We start from the raw sequence: 17399 nt of genomic DNA on the forward strand, positions 1-17399 counted from the left end.
CCTGTGCAACCTTCACTTTGCAGTAGTCCTGGGTCTCCTGGGCTTTTCTCTGCACTGTCCAGACAAATGGCTCCACCTGAGTAACCGGCCATTTGACTTGACTGTGCAGAGGAAGCTCCAGGATACCCAGGACTGCTGCAAAGTGAAGGTTGCACAGGGGATGTAGACTGGGGTGGGATAGATGGGAAGTTAAAACATACATCTACTCCCCTATATATCCCTTCAGTGGCTTTAGGGCCTAGTATTCTCAGCCAAGCAGCTTTCAATGAAGCTATAGCAAACCAATGTCATCTGTTTCTATACTGCCCTCTTAACAAGCATTAGATTTATTTTATTTAGATGTGTACACAAACAAATGATCTCATGTACTCAATATTTTTATAAAGGTGATGTTGGCGTGTATAGAACCAGTGCATCTGTGAGTTACGAATAAATCAGACTACTCGTAATTTACAAACGATTTTAAGTATTACGTTAGTTACGAAAGGTTTCGGGAAACACTCGTCAACTTAAGAATGTTCTTAAGTACGAGGTTACGAACGTTTTGGGAAACGCACCCCAGATTTCTAACACTGCAGGACTTTTGTAGCTCAGTGGTTAAAGTACTGGAGTAGTAATCATGATGTCAGTTCAGTTACCACTGGTGGGCCCCTGTATAAGGCTCTTAACCCCCAGTTTCTAGAATTGTATGTCAGTCTGGATTAAAGTGTCTGCTAAATGTTGTAAATGTACAACTTTCATTTAAACACTTGTAAAATATATTTGTATAACATATACAGTACCAGTCAAAAGTTTGGACACACTTTTCCATTCAACTGAATGGAAAAGTGTGTCCAAACTTTTGACTGGTACTGTACATTTCAATTAAATGTTTCAGAAATGTACTTACCATTTAATTCAGTTCTCTCCAAGGTGTTTGGATGCACTGATGTGTTTGTATAATTTTACCTATATTTACTTTGTCAAAGTACCTTGTTGTAACTTTGTATCATCCAAAGAAACTAACTTCATTTTTATGTTTTGCCTTGCATTAACCTGGTCAGGGTCGCAGTGGGTCAGACTTTTCTTAAATCACTGAACGCAAAGCAGTAACACAGCAGACAGAACGCCAAACCATTGTGGGGCTTCAGACACCTCCCCACCAAACCCTGGATCCCAGCAGTAGTGGGCTGATGTAATTTATCACGACACTCACTCAGAGAAAGTAACATTATTTATTAAACGGCGGTGGTTTCCTCGCTGGCTTGAGGTGACCTGAACTTTTACGTGCTGATTCTTCTAGCTGTGTCCCAAATCACATCCTATGTGCTATATAGTGTTTAACTTCAGTACTGCGACATGATAAAGTGAGACATGATATAGAGTACAGTTGTATGTGGTTTGGAACAAAGTTACTTGAAAGCCGTCATCGTAAACGCACTTTATTTTTACTTTTCGAGCTGTTTTGGTTTTGTTTCATCATTAAGCCAAAATTCAGACCAGACAGTTTCTTTGAGTGAAAGTTTGGCCCCCGGGAGACTCGACATTTTTAGGACTAGTAAATATTATGCAAAACAACTGGCCTGCAGTGTCACATTATTACCAGAGGAGTCGCCAAATCCCACAATTTACAAACTGCAGATGTAATACTCATATTTACGTGTGAATCTTCATTTTAATGATTATAATAACATAATTTCACTTAAAAACAGTATGATTTATAGCCAAATAAATGCAACTATCAAAAATAAATACTCATGTCTTGTGTTTAAATGATTTACATTTAAATCTAATTATTTCCGTCATTATCTGTGGAGAATTTGGCATGTTCACCATGTGTCTCTGTATGTTTTAATCATACATTCTTATAGCTGCGTCCTAAATGACATCCTATGTGCTATATAGTGTTTAACTTCACTTTTATATAGTGGTACTCTAATTGAGTTCCACTCACCTTCATGCGTTAAGTAGATTTAAATTGCACCCAAGTGTGTGTAGGTAAAAAAAACTCATGAACATAGGAAAAGGGTATTTTTTTAAAAAAATACAAAAATATATGGACAAAACCCCTCCTAATGTTTAAATTCATATGTTTTAGTCACAACAATTGCTATAAGGTGTAAAAAAAAATCTATTATATGAAAATTAGAAACATCCACATGCTGCAGCAACAGTTTGGGGAAGGCCCTTTCCCGTTCCAGCATTACTGTGTCCCTGTGCACAAAGCAAATTCTATAAAGACATGAAGAAAAGCTCGATTTAAAGAAACTCCAACAGCTCTGGAATTAACTAAACATCGACATCAGTGCCCAACCATACAAATACTGTCATTTTTTTAGAACAGACACACTAAGTCTTGTGAGAAGCTTCTCAGAAGAGCGACTGTTGTTTTACCTGAAATAATCACACACAGGTCACCATTTTAATACCATTTTAATGTTTTTGAAATTGGGCATCCAAGAAGCTCGTGGTCAGGTGTCCAAATACTTTTGGCTATATAATGTGCTGTATTAAGCTCACACACATCTGCTCCATGTCTTTTGTTCCATAAACGTGTACGAGCAGAGCTGGAATATTTCAGTAAAATAAAACCTGCTCGATTATCAGCACATCCTTATTTCATTATTCTCATTACTGATTTGAGAACAGAATTTATTCGACTGCATGGAGGAGAGTAAAAATAGTCTACTACACTAACACAGGTAACCCTGATTCAGACTGCATTAGGTTTAATTTTCTTTTTTTATATATTTTTTTTTTTCCTGGGCAGGGTCGTGGTGGGTCCGGTTGCTCTGGAATCACTCAGTGCTATGCAGTACCACACCAAGAAAGCCAATCCATCGTTTATAAAAACATGTTAATGTGCATTTCTAGGTGATGCATTTGATTACATTTATATGTGTTTATATGTTTAGGTAAAAAAACCTCAAAAGAAGAAAATGCTTATTGAAACATGGGAACAGGGTATTTAAAAAATACACTATATGGACGAAACTATTGGGACACCACTTCTAATTTTTGAATTCATGTGTTTTAGTCACAACAGCCGCTAATAGGTGTAAAATCAGTTATATTAAATATATACATCCATATGCTTCCAATTTTGCATCAACAGTTTGGGGAAGGCCCTTTTCTGTTCCAGCATTATGCAAACTCTATAACAACATGAAAAAAAGCTCGATTTAAATAAACTGGAACATCCACATCAGTGCCCTGCCATACAAACGCTATTATCTTTTAACCGAATGGGCACAAATTCCCACAGACATACTTCAAAGTCCTAAGAGAAGCCCTTTCAGAGGAGCGAGGTGATGAATTTGATTACATTTATATGTGTTTATATGTTTATGTAATAAAATCTAAAGAATAAAATGCTTATTGGAACATGGAGACTATTTTAAAAATACACTATATGGACAAAAGTATTGGGACACCCCTTCTATTTTTTAATTCATGTGTTTTAGTCACAACAATTGCTAAAAGGTGTAAAAAAAAAAATCAATTATATGACAATTAGAAACATCCACATGTTTCCAATTTGTATTATTTGTTATTATTATTATTTTTTTATTTATATTTGAAGTTTTTTAGTTATTGCAGCCTCACCTTCAACATGAAAACAGCAAAATAGATTCATTTTCTCCATCAGCGCTGATTTTCACCAGTCAGACGATATAAAGTGAAAATACATTTAAATTAAAGGAGTTTTTGATATATATTATTTTATTTCAATCAACAATATTACATAAACATACACATATATACAGTATGAACACATTATCAAAAATATGACATCGCACTAATTTAACAATAAACAAAGCATGTTGAACAAGAGCAAAGAAATAAAATATATTTATATTTTACGCATTTAGGAAACGCTTTTATCCAAAGCGACTTACAGTTTGTGACAGTATACATTTTAAGCAATTGAGGGTTAAGGGCCTTGCTCAAGGGCCCAACACTGGCAACCTGGCAGAGGTGGGACTTGAACCGACAACCTTCTGATTACTAGTCCAGTACCACTAGGCTACAGCTGCCCCTAAAACATAAGAGAAAAAAACTAAGCCAGAGGAACTACAATCATCTAAAATAAATCCTGTACCAATAGTATATCATATAAAATGAAAATCAATAAAAGATAAATAAGTAAATACATGAATCTCATTAAATGTTATCCTTATATAAATGTAAAGTGTTTTAAAACAGTTACCAATTATATATATATATACTGTATATACACTGTAAAAAATTAATCAGTGGTCCAGTAGATTTTATAAAATACAGTAGATGCTATAAAATCTTATTCGTGTGAATATAAAAATAATAAGTTATATAAATAAGTTGCTTTCAATTTACAAGCACTTCCGGTCTGTGTCTTTTTTTTTAATACACCTCATCTAACCCACAATGGTTCTGAAGAACCTCCACAACGGAATCCAGATTGCACAGTTTGGGAGCAAATTAACTATAGTAATAAGGTATCTTATAAGGTAAGTAATTATGTTCTATTAATCTGTATAGTTACCACAGTTTATTACTGTAAACTTAGAATTAGTTTTAAGTTGAACGTGAAACGAATGTGTCGGAATGCATGTCGTTATTTCATTTACTTTAAATCAACGACATTATATGCGAGTGATGAGAAGTATTCTTGTAGTTTGATTTATTGCAACGTCTCACTTTTCTCATTTGAAAATAAGTTGAACTGTTCTTCAGACTTGCCATTTTGTTAACTGAGGTAGTTATGTGGTTCATTTTTCAGCCTTTTTTGTAACTTGGCAAATATCTCTGTTGGCTGAGGTAAGTAAGCTAGCTAATAAAAACTTTTCTCATTTTAATGCATTGAGGAAACAACTTTAACCCAGTGGTGAGAGCAAAGTTAAAACTCGATAACACACAGATGGAGCTGAATGAAGTTTTATCTGAAGCTGGAAAAATGTTTTGCATTCATCTGTAAACATGCTAAGCTTGTTAGAGAAAACATAGTTAACTTAATTTAAACCTCATGTCAGGTTACACAACATAACGAGTCTTTTTTTTTTTGCAAACCTCAATTATCTTAATATTCAGTCATTTGTGAGACATATTTTAATTATTCCAATTTGGTACATTTCATCCTAATATAGATAAAACTATAAAAACGTAATTAAAATGAAACTTGTTAATGTGACAATTAGTCCAAAAATGTAATGTTTATTAACTGCATGTTTTGACAAGACAAATTAAAGTATTAACAAATTACTTTTGACACTTTTCATACTATAATAATTGATGTTGCAGGACCCTGAAGGTTTAGAAGTGGACCAGCCCTCATTGGCAGTAGTTGTGATGATGAACATGGGAGCTTCTGCAGGTGACACACCAAAGGACATCATGATTATTATTGAGGGAGCGCATGTCATCACAGGACTAAAAGATAATGCTATGGTCAAGCTCATTCCTTGGCTTGACCTCTGTGCTAAACCTCAGTTATACCAGCCGGCAGACATTACAAAGGCATGGCTGTGTGGATAATTTTGTAAGAAGTGACTATGACAACAACCGTGTACCGTTGCACACCTTAAGACATGTTTTCAGGAACAATGGCACAAAATACACCAGAACACTTCATTGCTAGGTATTCAAGGTGCCAAAACATCTTTGTGTTGAGACGCAATGGCAACATTACAAAGTGGTAAATGCTTTACCATCCCAGCTTTTTTGGAAGGTGCTGCAGCCCTGAAATGCAAGAATGGATGTTTACTAACATGAAATAAAGCTGACCAGGCAAAAACTGAAATATCTTGGGTTTATTCTGTCTGCAATTCAATAAAATCAAAGGAAATGTAAGAAACACTGCATTTTGTATTTTCCGTACTGTCCCAATTGTTGTATGTTAAATGATCAAACCTGTTTCACTCTTTTCTGTTTAAAAATTAAAGGACATTTTTGTTTAAGCAGTTAAAGAATTAAAATTTCAGCTGGGATAACTTTATTTTTAAGTCACTGCAAGAGTATTCAAATCAAGTATTAACCTCTGAATTAGTTCTTTTTCATGTTTTCCATTTACAGTTATTTATGTCATTAATATTATTGTTCTGTTGGCTTAATTTTATTGAGTAAATATGGCTAATTGAGTCCTCTATAGTCGACTCAATTTTATTAGTACTAATTCTGGTTTGAACTTTGAATGTACTTAATACTTTTGTATAGATTGAAATTAAATATTTAATATATTGTATTACCTCTACTCAAATTAAATGCATTTTTTAAAGTGTTATAATTGATTACTTTTGAATCAAAATGAAGCCTAGTAGTATTTACTTAATAGTAATATATATATAGTTATATATATATATTGATCTTATTAATATTTGAGCCTTATTTAGGGCTCAAATAATTTATTGTTTATAAATATATTTTCAAATCTGAATTTATAAAAGAAATAAAAGGTGGCAATTGTTTTTAGCATTTTAACTTTATGAATATAATATTTAGCTAATATTATTAAGTTAATTATATAAGACTCAATCGGCTGGAAAATAGGGTTATCAAATATATAACAATTTAAATTTTAAATATGAAATTGTTTATTAAATCATATAAAAATTCACATTTACAAAGGAGGCAAATGAAAATGAATTCAACTCTTTTAATGATGGTTTGATGATGTAATGAACAGCTGATGTGTGGCTTTATTTTGAAGAAGCGGCAGCAGTGGCTAAGTGGGCAGCACTGAGCCTCACAGCAAGACGGTCCTGGGTTCGATTCCCTTTCTGTGTGGAGTTTGTATGTTCTCCCCGTGTCTGTGTGGGTTTCCTCCCAAAGTCCACAGACATGCAAGTGAGGTAAATTGGAGATACTTAATTGTCCATGACTGTGTTCGATATAACCTTGTGAGCTGATGAATCTTGTGTAATGAGTAACTACCGTTCCTGTCATGAATGTAACCAAAGTGTAAAACATGATGTTATAATCCTAATAAATAAATACATTCTGAAGAAGGGTTTAATGCCTTCTGCTAATGGAAAAAAACTGCATTCCTTTTACGAACAAATAAACTGATTTTATTTTTTAACTATTGCTATACTCGCTATTCTAAAGTTTCTTGTGATCTACCTTGAAAAAGCACCTTGAAAATGTCTCTTATAAAAGTCTGCTATATAAATACAATGCATTATTTATTATCTCATTAAATATAATCAGTAACACACGTTACTCATAAAAAAAACAATTAAAAATCCTTCTGTAATGTTATGTGTGTGTTGTTTAGATATGGGAGCATTGCCGCAATGAGTTTCTGCGATGAAAAACTGCCACTGTGTGAACTAAAAAGTATAAAACACAGATTACACTGGACAACAATTTTTTGCCAAAGTTCTGTTACCTTGAATTTTTTTGGTGATTGTGACAGACCCATTTGATCTGAACACAAATGTAGTTTCTGATTGTCTGTATCACATAGAAATTTTGAGAAACATGAGATTAACTTTACTGATTATAACACATTTAAATCTTATACGTGTCATTAGTTCAACTGAGCTAAAAGTGTTTTGCTGCTGATTTTCGTTTCTATTCAACATCTGGTGCATCTCGTATTAGTGTCCAGCAATAGTCAGCCAGCACTGACGGATTCCAGTGGCCTTGGTAACATTTTTCCATTGTGGCAATGTCTTGGTGAAAGCATTCGCCATGCTCATCACTTACTGCACCAAGATTAGGGAAGAAATGCAGGAAATGAATTTTCAGTGACATTGCACTTCATCACTTTGTAAGCTTGAAGACGGTTGTCACCCAGCTTGATGAAGTTTGGCGCTCGATAGTTGCAAACAACATCCTGGAATGATTTCCAAGTGATTTTCTCAGGTCTCACCACCAGCTCTTTGAACTGATCATTCATGATGTGTCGCATTTGTGGACCAACAGAAATGCCTTCACTAATCTTGATATTAGTTATTCTTGCGAACTCTTCTTGCTTTTTATTTGTTCGTTGCCTTTATAAAACTTTTCATCAGCCCGAGTTTTAAGTGAAGTGAATATCTTTTTTTTTTGGGTCCACAAGTGGTTTATGTGCAATATTGTTCTGCCCTGGGGTCAAATTCTGATGAATTGGCCAGTTATTTTTAGTGTAATATGATTCTTCTTATGACTGTCCCAATTGCAAATGAAGCAGCAATACTTGGTATATCTGAGCTGCAATCCAAGAAGCAGTGCCACTCTAAATCTCCAGCTGTTTCAGTTGTTGTTGCTGTACTTGATGTGTTTCAACAACAGTTCCATGTTCTGGTATGTTTCCTTCATGTGTAAAGCATACCAACAGGTACTGAAGGATAGACATTGTCACTGTATAACAAGACAGCCTTGAGGCATGAATCAATAAAATGGTACGTGATAGGAAAAATTTGAGGTGATTTTTGTTATCAGCAGCTCAAAATACCTAATACACACCCAAAAGTGTTCAAGAAACAAAATCTCTGTTGACCAGTGTTATATAAGAAAAAAATATATATATACATTCAATATTTTATATAAATGAAATAGATACACTATTGTGAATTTCTTCTTTTTAATAAGTTAAATAAACTCCTCAGGTTTAATCTGGTCGTGTATTGTATTTAAAAATGAGTAACATAACACATAAGTAGTACTGAAATCCTCCTTTTGTCCTGAAGATGTGGGTTTGATTCTGAAACGAAATTTAAAGAGGTAATTATGAGGACTTTAGGACTTAAAACATGACAAAGGCTGATGATCCAGGTAAACCTTCTCACGTACATTTTACTTTCTCTTTCTCTTATTTTCGCCAAGTCACCATCAGGTGAGATCGGTCCGACTTTCATTTATTCGTTTAATAAATAAAAAAGAGAGACTGTCATTCACTGATGTTCATATAACATGTTGGGGATGTAATAAATCACAGATTCATAGCTGATTCGGGCTGATTAATTCGTGCTGAAGCTATAACAATGTGATGAGAACGACAGCATTATGAAGCCCTTTAAAACCGGTTTTCATGAAACAAGGAAACACTTTAATAAATAGATTCACTTTATTTCTTGCTGTTTAGCTCGATTTCCGATTATTATTCAAAATCACAAATGTATTCACATGTAAACGCGTTTATTAAACTTTTAATGCATTATAATAAATCACAGCTTTTATAATAATGTCCATGATCATATAGAATTATGCTATATATTGTATGTGTATTCAATTTATAACAAATGGCCATACAGCAGCGGTGCTCAAGCTTTCTCTGCAGTGCATCTGCTTATGCAGATATATTTTGTAGAATATTTTAGGACCTCCACTGGGTCCACTGGAATTTTTTAACAGATGACGTGCACTATGTATGGAGCCTTGCTGCCCCCACTTTGGGGACCACTGGCCTATAGAATATATTTCAGATGTTTTCTAGCTTTAGTTATTAATTAAAAAGCAGTTGGGCTGGAGAACAGGTTATACTTGATAACATCCTGTATTCGTTTCATTAGATGCTCTTTTTATCTTAATGCGGAATATTCTGATACTATTTCTGGTTGACGGATCGTTGACGCTTGGTTTGACATCAACAAATAAAATCATTCAAGGCTTTAATAGATTAATTTATCTGAATTATAAAGTTATGACAGGGCGGCACGTTGGCTAAGTGGGTAGCACTGTCGCCTCACAGTAAGAAGGGCCTTGGTTCGATCCCCAGGTGAGGCGGTCCGGGTCCTTTCTGTGTGGAGTTTGCATGTTCTCCCCGTGTCCGTGTGGGTTTCCTCCAGCGTTCCAGTCCATCTCAGTGTTGGAAAAAACACCTCATTTTGCAATTCATAGGAATATGAAAATGGATAACACACTACAACTGATGTGTGTACATAAAAATGGTTTGACATCAAATCAAATCATACGATGCTTTAATAGATTTATTTGTCTAATTTCTAAAATGATCATAGAATTCATTAAAAACATTGTATTAGGTGAGAAACATTTATTTGTATATACATTTATTATAATGTAATTTAATAATACTATAACAATAAGCAATAATAATAACAAAATAAGAATAATAACATAACAATAATAATAATTCTACCAATGCTACTAGTATTAATAAACAAAATATTAAGTTACTGTTTTAAACCATGTATGAAATTGTAAGCTGGAATGCGTCACTGTTATTAAAATCTTTGATTGTTTCAGAAAACCATGAAGATCACGATTTATCTGGTAGTCTTCTTTGTTTTTCCCTGTGTAGGTAAGTAATCATTTTCAGTACGACATATGAGACACGAACCTCCTGACATAAGACCATTGTTATAATTGTAATAAAAATTAATCTGCTTGTAATATTTTACCACCCAGATGCCCCTGGAGGCCCTAAAATCATCGCTCGAGTGGGTTCCACTACTCTCCTGCCCTGTGAATGTATCACTCAGAACAAGGACAAACCAAACCCCTTTGTTCGTTGGCTCGCTAAATCTGGACTAGTGTTTGAGCGGACGGGCGAAGTGCTGCAACATGGTAAAGGATACAAGGGTCGTGTGGACGTTCCTGAAGATAAGCTGCTGAAAGGAAACTGTTCTCTGGTGCTCAAGATCGTCAATACTGCTGATGAAGGCAAATATGACTGCAGGGTGGGAAATAGCTATAAATCTACATTGATCCAGAGTGTTGAACTCTCCATTGATGGTAAGTATTTTAATTTCAGTAGAACATGAACTGAACATAACAAGCATCAATTAAAGACACAGTCAAATTTGTATTATAATCATTTTGTTATGTTATGTTGTGTTACAACCCTCTTTTCTAATTTTTTACCAAACCTAATAAGGATGGCTGTAATTTCATTGAGACATGGAAACGAAGAGTTGTTACATAAATTGGGGGCTTGTCCAAACAAAAAGATAATTGGAGATTGTGTCTTATTGTTACTTATGTTTTCGGTGTTGGTGTCTGACTAAAGCATTGATTTATTCTACATTTACATTTTCAGCATTTAGCAGACACCTTTATCCAAAGCGACTTACATTACATTAGTCTGAGCAATTGAAGGTTAAGTGCCTTGCTCAAGGGCCCAACAGCAGCAACTTGGCAGTGGTGGGGCTTGAACCAGCGACCTACTGATTACTAGTCCAGTACCTTAACCACTAGGCTACGGCTTGCATGGTTTTGACTGGTTTTTGTTATAGTGGCAGACAAAACCGACATCGTATCATGAGGGGGTATAGCTCAAACGTTAAGAACCACCAAAAGCAGCCGTCACTGTCCGCAGTCAAACGAGCTTTGCATCGCCATGGGAATAAAGGCTGTTGCATAAGCTTGACACCCAATAGCACCCAAAAGCTTGATTGCAGTCTGGTAATCACATGGACTAAGATGAAGCTCTCAAAGGTTGAGTTGTTTGGCCACAATGAGCAGAAGTATTTTTGGGTGCCCAAGAACACCGTTATACCATACCACCAGGAATGTGATTGTAGCACAATACCACTGTGGTTTGCTTCAACAGAACCTGAAATTCTTGCCGTTATTAAAAATATAAAAGCAAGTTCAATTCTTAATGGCTGAAAGAAAAAGAACAAATGTTTTAAAATGGATAAGTCAGTCTTTATTTAAACCCAATCAAGATGTATGTTGTGTGGCGGCATGGTGGCTCGGTGGCTACCACTGTTGCCTCACAGCAAGAAAATCCTGGGTTTGATCCCCAGGTGGGCCGGTCCGGGTCCTTTCTGTGTGGAGTTTGCATGTTCTGTCTGTGTGGGTTTCCTTCGGGTGTTCTGGTTTCTTCCCACAGTACAAAAACATGCAAGTGAGGTGAAATGGAGACACTAAAATGTCCATGACTGTGTTCTATATAACCTTGTGTGTTCCTGTCATGAATGTAACCAAAGTGTAGGTGTATTTTGTGACTTAAAACCACAACTGTGTCTGATCTACAGTAGCATTTCTGTAATGGTTTAATGTTTAATACCATATATTTTTAATGTTCCTAACTCAGTGTCACAAATATTTTCTGCAATAAACAACTTGAACAACTTTTTTTTTTTCACATTTTTGTATGATGATAAATCTTCATAATGTTTACATTTACTCCATTCACCCCACAGAAACACCTGAAGAATGTTTGGCTCCTCCAGGTGAGTGAATCACAAACCTAAAATTAAGGATTTACAACAAAAAGCTTTATTTAATGTAGAACAACCAAACCAAATCAATGTTTAAATTTACTTTATTCACCCCACAGAAAAATCTGAAGAACGTTCGATTCCTAAAAGTGAGTGAATTACAAACCTAAAATTAAGGATTTACAACCAAAAGCTTTATTTAATGTAGAACAAATATTAAAAACCACCAGACCGTCTTACACTGAATGACTGCCTGTAGTGAGAAATGTTTTAGATCAAAATATTTCTGTCTCCCTGAAGGCCATGGAGAAATAAACTTTCCTCAGAGACTAATCATCAGTGCCCTCTTTTTCATTCTTCATGTGAGTAAACATCAGTGCATCATGTCTCTAATGTCGATGGGAATTTGGGAGCTTTAATTTGTTCATCACTTCTGTCCTCCACCAGCTTCACTGGCTTCCAATAGCCGCCTGTATCAAATACTAAATAATTTAAAACCCTTTATGGTCTTGTCTCTACGTACCTCAATTCACTTACATTTACATTGTACAATTTTAGCATTTAGCAGACGCTCTTATCCAGAGCGACTTACAGAAGAGCTCCCACAGTGAACATTACCTTACTCTAGTTTAAGTACAACAGTCCAAGAATACAAATCTGCTGAAAACTCTGTTAGAACCAAATTTTTTTTTTTTATAAAAAAAAATTAAAATAAGAGCATTAAGATTTTTAATCGTCTTTTGAAGGCAGTTAGAGACTCAGATGTTTTAACAGACAGCAGAAGCTCGTTCCACCACTTGGGTGCTGGAACAGAGAAGAGCCTTGATGCTTGTCTTTCTTGAGTTCTGAGTGGAGGATCAAATCGAGCAAAACTAGTGGCTTGGAGGTTGCGTGGTAAGGAGCAAGGTAGCTTGGAGCTGGTTTATTTTTGGCTTTGTAGGTGAGCATCAGGCAGCTACAGGCAGCCAGTGAAGAGAGCAGATCTTTTAGTTCCACAGCCTCCAAACTCTGGAAGTCTCTTCCACAATCTCTCTGCGACTATTCCTCAATGTCTTCCTTCAAAGGTCAACACAAAACCTTCTATATGGCTATTCTTCTTTCTCTATGTCTAATATTATTATGTATTTTCTTCTAATATTTACTTTGTAAATCATCCTTGGGTTTTACTTATTATTATTATAACTCCATTTTAATGCTCATGATTTTGAAATATTTGAAATCTCCACCAAGCTCATAGGTAAGTGTCTACATACTTTTGTGTTTCTTTTTTTTAATTAGATTGTAATAGAAGATTCTGGACTTTGATGAATGCTTTAATCCAGGAGGCGGCCAGTGAAGAGGCCACCATCACTGTTCTGGTGCTTCCCAGAATTCCTAATTTCCTCTAGCATATCCAGTCACCTCACATCCTGGGCAAGGGTTTTAGGGTTTAGTTAAGCTTTTTTCATTTGGCAGGTACTATTTGACAACAAGCAGCTTTTAAATCAACATACAGTTTACTGAAATGGAACTGCCGTCTGTGATCAACAACCCCTTGTGCAGGTGCTTTGACCACCTAACAGAGGCCGTAAATACAGCAGCGATGAGGAACTCCTGCTCGACCATGTCCCACACCTACAGACACAGCCAATTGTGTCTGTGTGGGCACCAGGTTGGTTGACGGCATCATCTGAGCACTGGTACTCATTTTTTATCCACAAATGTTATGGTTGCACATACCAACCAGGCAGAGGATACATCTGATTCCACTTGTTTAATTGGTTAGTCTATGTCTTCAAGTCACCAATCATTTCTGTTAGATGGAACCTACCTGGTGCCCACACCTGGTGCCCACACAGACACATTCACGCTAACATGTTCTGGGGTTCAATTAAATCTTATTAGTACACACAAGTTGGTAGCCAAATGATGAAGTATTGCAAAGGAATATCTTTGAAATTCTTCCTCATAATGTTAAGGTTGGTATATTTCGGTTTTTTACTTGTCGGGGAAAATGAAGAGGAAAAAAAGCTTATTATGCGGGTCTTCGTAATGTAATTCTACATGGCACTCACTGCCTGTATGGGTAAATGAGTGAGTGACCACATAAGAAAAGGTATCAGTTTCTGTTTTACCCCATGTGAGCAATGATCTCAGTCTGGCCACCCCTATGAAAAATGTCTGGCTCCACCACTGCCTAATTGGAGTGAAAACCTGCAGCTACACTAGCAGTTTCTTGAGGGATTGAGTACCAGTGCTATAAATAAATTTTGGCCTGAAGTTTTGGCTTGATTTACATAATACAGGGTACACGGTTGTCTACAAGGCCTGCTACATTTAGAATATATGTAGTCCTATACTACAGTGGAGTTCTGAAGCTGATCTGAGCCAATCAGTTGTGTAAATAATACAGTGTATATGCTATAATGGTATATGAAGTTTTCTAATCTTTATATTTACAATAGAAACATACATTATTTTTCAAATCTGGGTTGTATAAAGTAAAAATGTGTAATATTTGTAATATGTAATATGTGTCCGTGAGTTCTTGGTTGTCAGTTTGATTAGGTCAGTGTGTTAGGGCAGCATGGCTGCATTTGGTTGGTTACAGTCGAACAGTATAAAATCATTTCAAAAAATAATTTAATTGCCAAAAAGCATGTTATCCTTCAGACATGAACTCAGAGTCAGTATCATTTTTGAACAAGCAGCATTTCAGGGTCTGTGTTTTTGGGAAGTTCATACTGTATTTTCTAAACAGCTGATTTGGAGCCATGTTGTGTTAATATTCATTTTCGGCACTGAGCTACCACTGACCCACTGTTTACCACTGTCTACCACTGTCTACCACCAGTTGTTCTAAGGTCCTGGATGTATATTGTTACAGTGGAATCCACAATAAAGAACTCAAATTAGTTGAGGTGTATTTATATTTTGATTTATTTTAACAAATAAGTACAAGTTCCAAATATTCAGTCACACAATATGACAATATGAATAATCAGTGGTAGTAACAGAAGTTATTAAAATCCTAAGACAATTACATTCTATATTTACATTTTCAGTACTTAACAGACATTCTTATTCAGAGTGACCTATAGAAGCTTCATCAGTAAACATTTTCTTACTCCCGTATAAACAGACACCAGTCCAAGTACACAAATCTGAGGTAAGGTAATTAAGGTACAGGTAGATTTATTCCACTACCTGGGTACAGAGAAGAGCCTTGATGCTCATCTTCCTCAAGTTCTGACTGGCAAATTAACACAAGCTAGTTTTGTGGTACAGAACAGGGTTTGATTAGTTTTCTAAAGTAGATCTGTCTTTTTTGGCATATGACATAAAGATAGCATATACAATGTAAAGGTTATTGCAAGTGTTTTGACTTAAACTATTCATGTTAATTACAGAGTAGTATTATTATGACAATAATTATAACAATAAATATTGTAAGAGAGCTAAAAAGTAGCTAAAACTAAAAGGAGGGAGCACTGGTCTATAAAATGCAATGATTCGAAACAGCAAGGATTTTGTTTCAGGGGCAAAAATATACGGAAACGCAGCACTAATGTCCACAAAAGTGCTTAACATGCACATCTGATAAACAGTGAAATGAACAACGTGAATAAATATGTAATATAAAACCTGTAAATAAATATTACAATTGGTGTACTGTACTGCTGGGGAGAAATTTCATGTTTTTTTGGTTTTTTTGCCATGAAACGAAATGAATAAATGAAGCATAAAACACAAAGAAAAAGGCGAGAACAAAGCGAGACCCCCGGCAAAACACAGCCGTTTATAACTTCTCGTGGCAATTATAAACAATCGGAGCAGGCGATCGGTTTTTCAGATTTTGTACATTAAATCCGAAATCTGTTAAATCGAGGTTCCACTGTATATAAAAAAGAAACAAGGTGAAACAACAGTGTAGCTAAAAAACACTAACAAAAATGGGGCAATCACATATAAATCAGGTGGCCAAAATAATAAAGGAACAAATGAAAGACACACAAAACGTCCACAGCCACATCAGAGAAAGAGGACAGAACACAGACAGCAAGCACTGATAATTGAATGTCATGATATGACAGGCTGCTCAGAGGAAAGGAAAAGACAGGGAACCCTCAAAACAAGGCAAGGGCAGCAATGCACGAGCAACACCCCAAACCCACCAACTGGCACCTAACTGGCATTCACAGGTGGGGTTCACTCTGAGAAAGAGACAGTGTCAGGCTTGAAAGTGCCACAGCCTCAGCCCATAGAAAGAAGGTAAAAAAAAAAAGCCAGACCAAGTCTGGCATTATGGCTCCAGAGAAAAAGCAGGTTGCCAACAGAGGAGCTGGTGATAAATAAAAACACTTCAACCTGAATGGAATTAATGCTCACAAGGCAACAACACATGACTGTCAGTTAAGAGGAACTGAAACGTCAATCATCTGCGCCACCGTGCCCACTCTGGCAGCCAAATTTGGGAAGGCAGATAGACATTATTCCATAACCAAGCCACCCTGCCTATCTCCACAACAAGCTACATGTGGAAGCTACATTTCATGTTTCAAAGAATAATCTGTATGGTACAATGATTTAGCACCAGCGTCTACCCGCGGCGACTATGGTAGGCACGAACATCAGAAAGGTTCAGGCTGTGGTTGTGCATAACAAGAAGTTGCAATCACAAGCAAACCAACCAGATACATCAATAAAAAATAAATAAATATCAAAATATAGAAAGATACAGAAATAACAGTTTTGTTCACAATAAATGTAATAACTGTGCTACATGTGGTAAAAGCTACACCACCATTCTACATCATGCTGATAAACGCCTGATCGAGGTGTACGTCACCCTGTACCGCTCTGATGGTGTGTATCTGTCAGCAGGTTCTCTGGGTTCCCTTTGGTGTGCAAGACTGGCGTACTGTAGATTCATTACCTGTAGACAAAAAAAAACAAAACATGAAAGTAGGTAAAGCCCCACCCAAACACACGTACATAAACATACATTTACCCCCCAGAAGCTACTGACTGCATTGTGCTACCCATTTTCCTCTCAGTGTCGGGTTGTTTTGAGTATTGGCTGGCATTAGAATACTGTTTTATACCCATGTGCTCTTGCTCCATTTGGTCAAAGGTACAACATGACAGTTTTGTGTGTGTGTGTGTGTGTGTATATAAGACCTAATCATGGCTCAAACAAAGCATAAAAACAAACTTCTGCTGCACTCATTTTACTGGGAGACATTTTGCTTCCACTGTTTTTAAGTGGAACTGCCAGAACAGGTTGTGTCTGAGCTTAATGCTCCAGGCCTTCACGCCACCCAAGGAGAATGGAGTTTCCCTGCTGAGTCT

Source organism: Trichomycterus rosablanca, chromosome 1 (assembly GCF_030014385.1).
Source record: "Trichomycterus rosablanca isolate fTriRos1 chromosome 1, fTriRos1.hap1, whole genome shotgun sequence".
Lineage (NCBI taxonomy): Eukaryota > Metazoa > Chordata > Actinopteri > Siluriformes > Trichomycteridae > Trichomycterus > Trichomycterus rosablanca.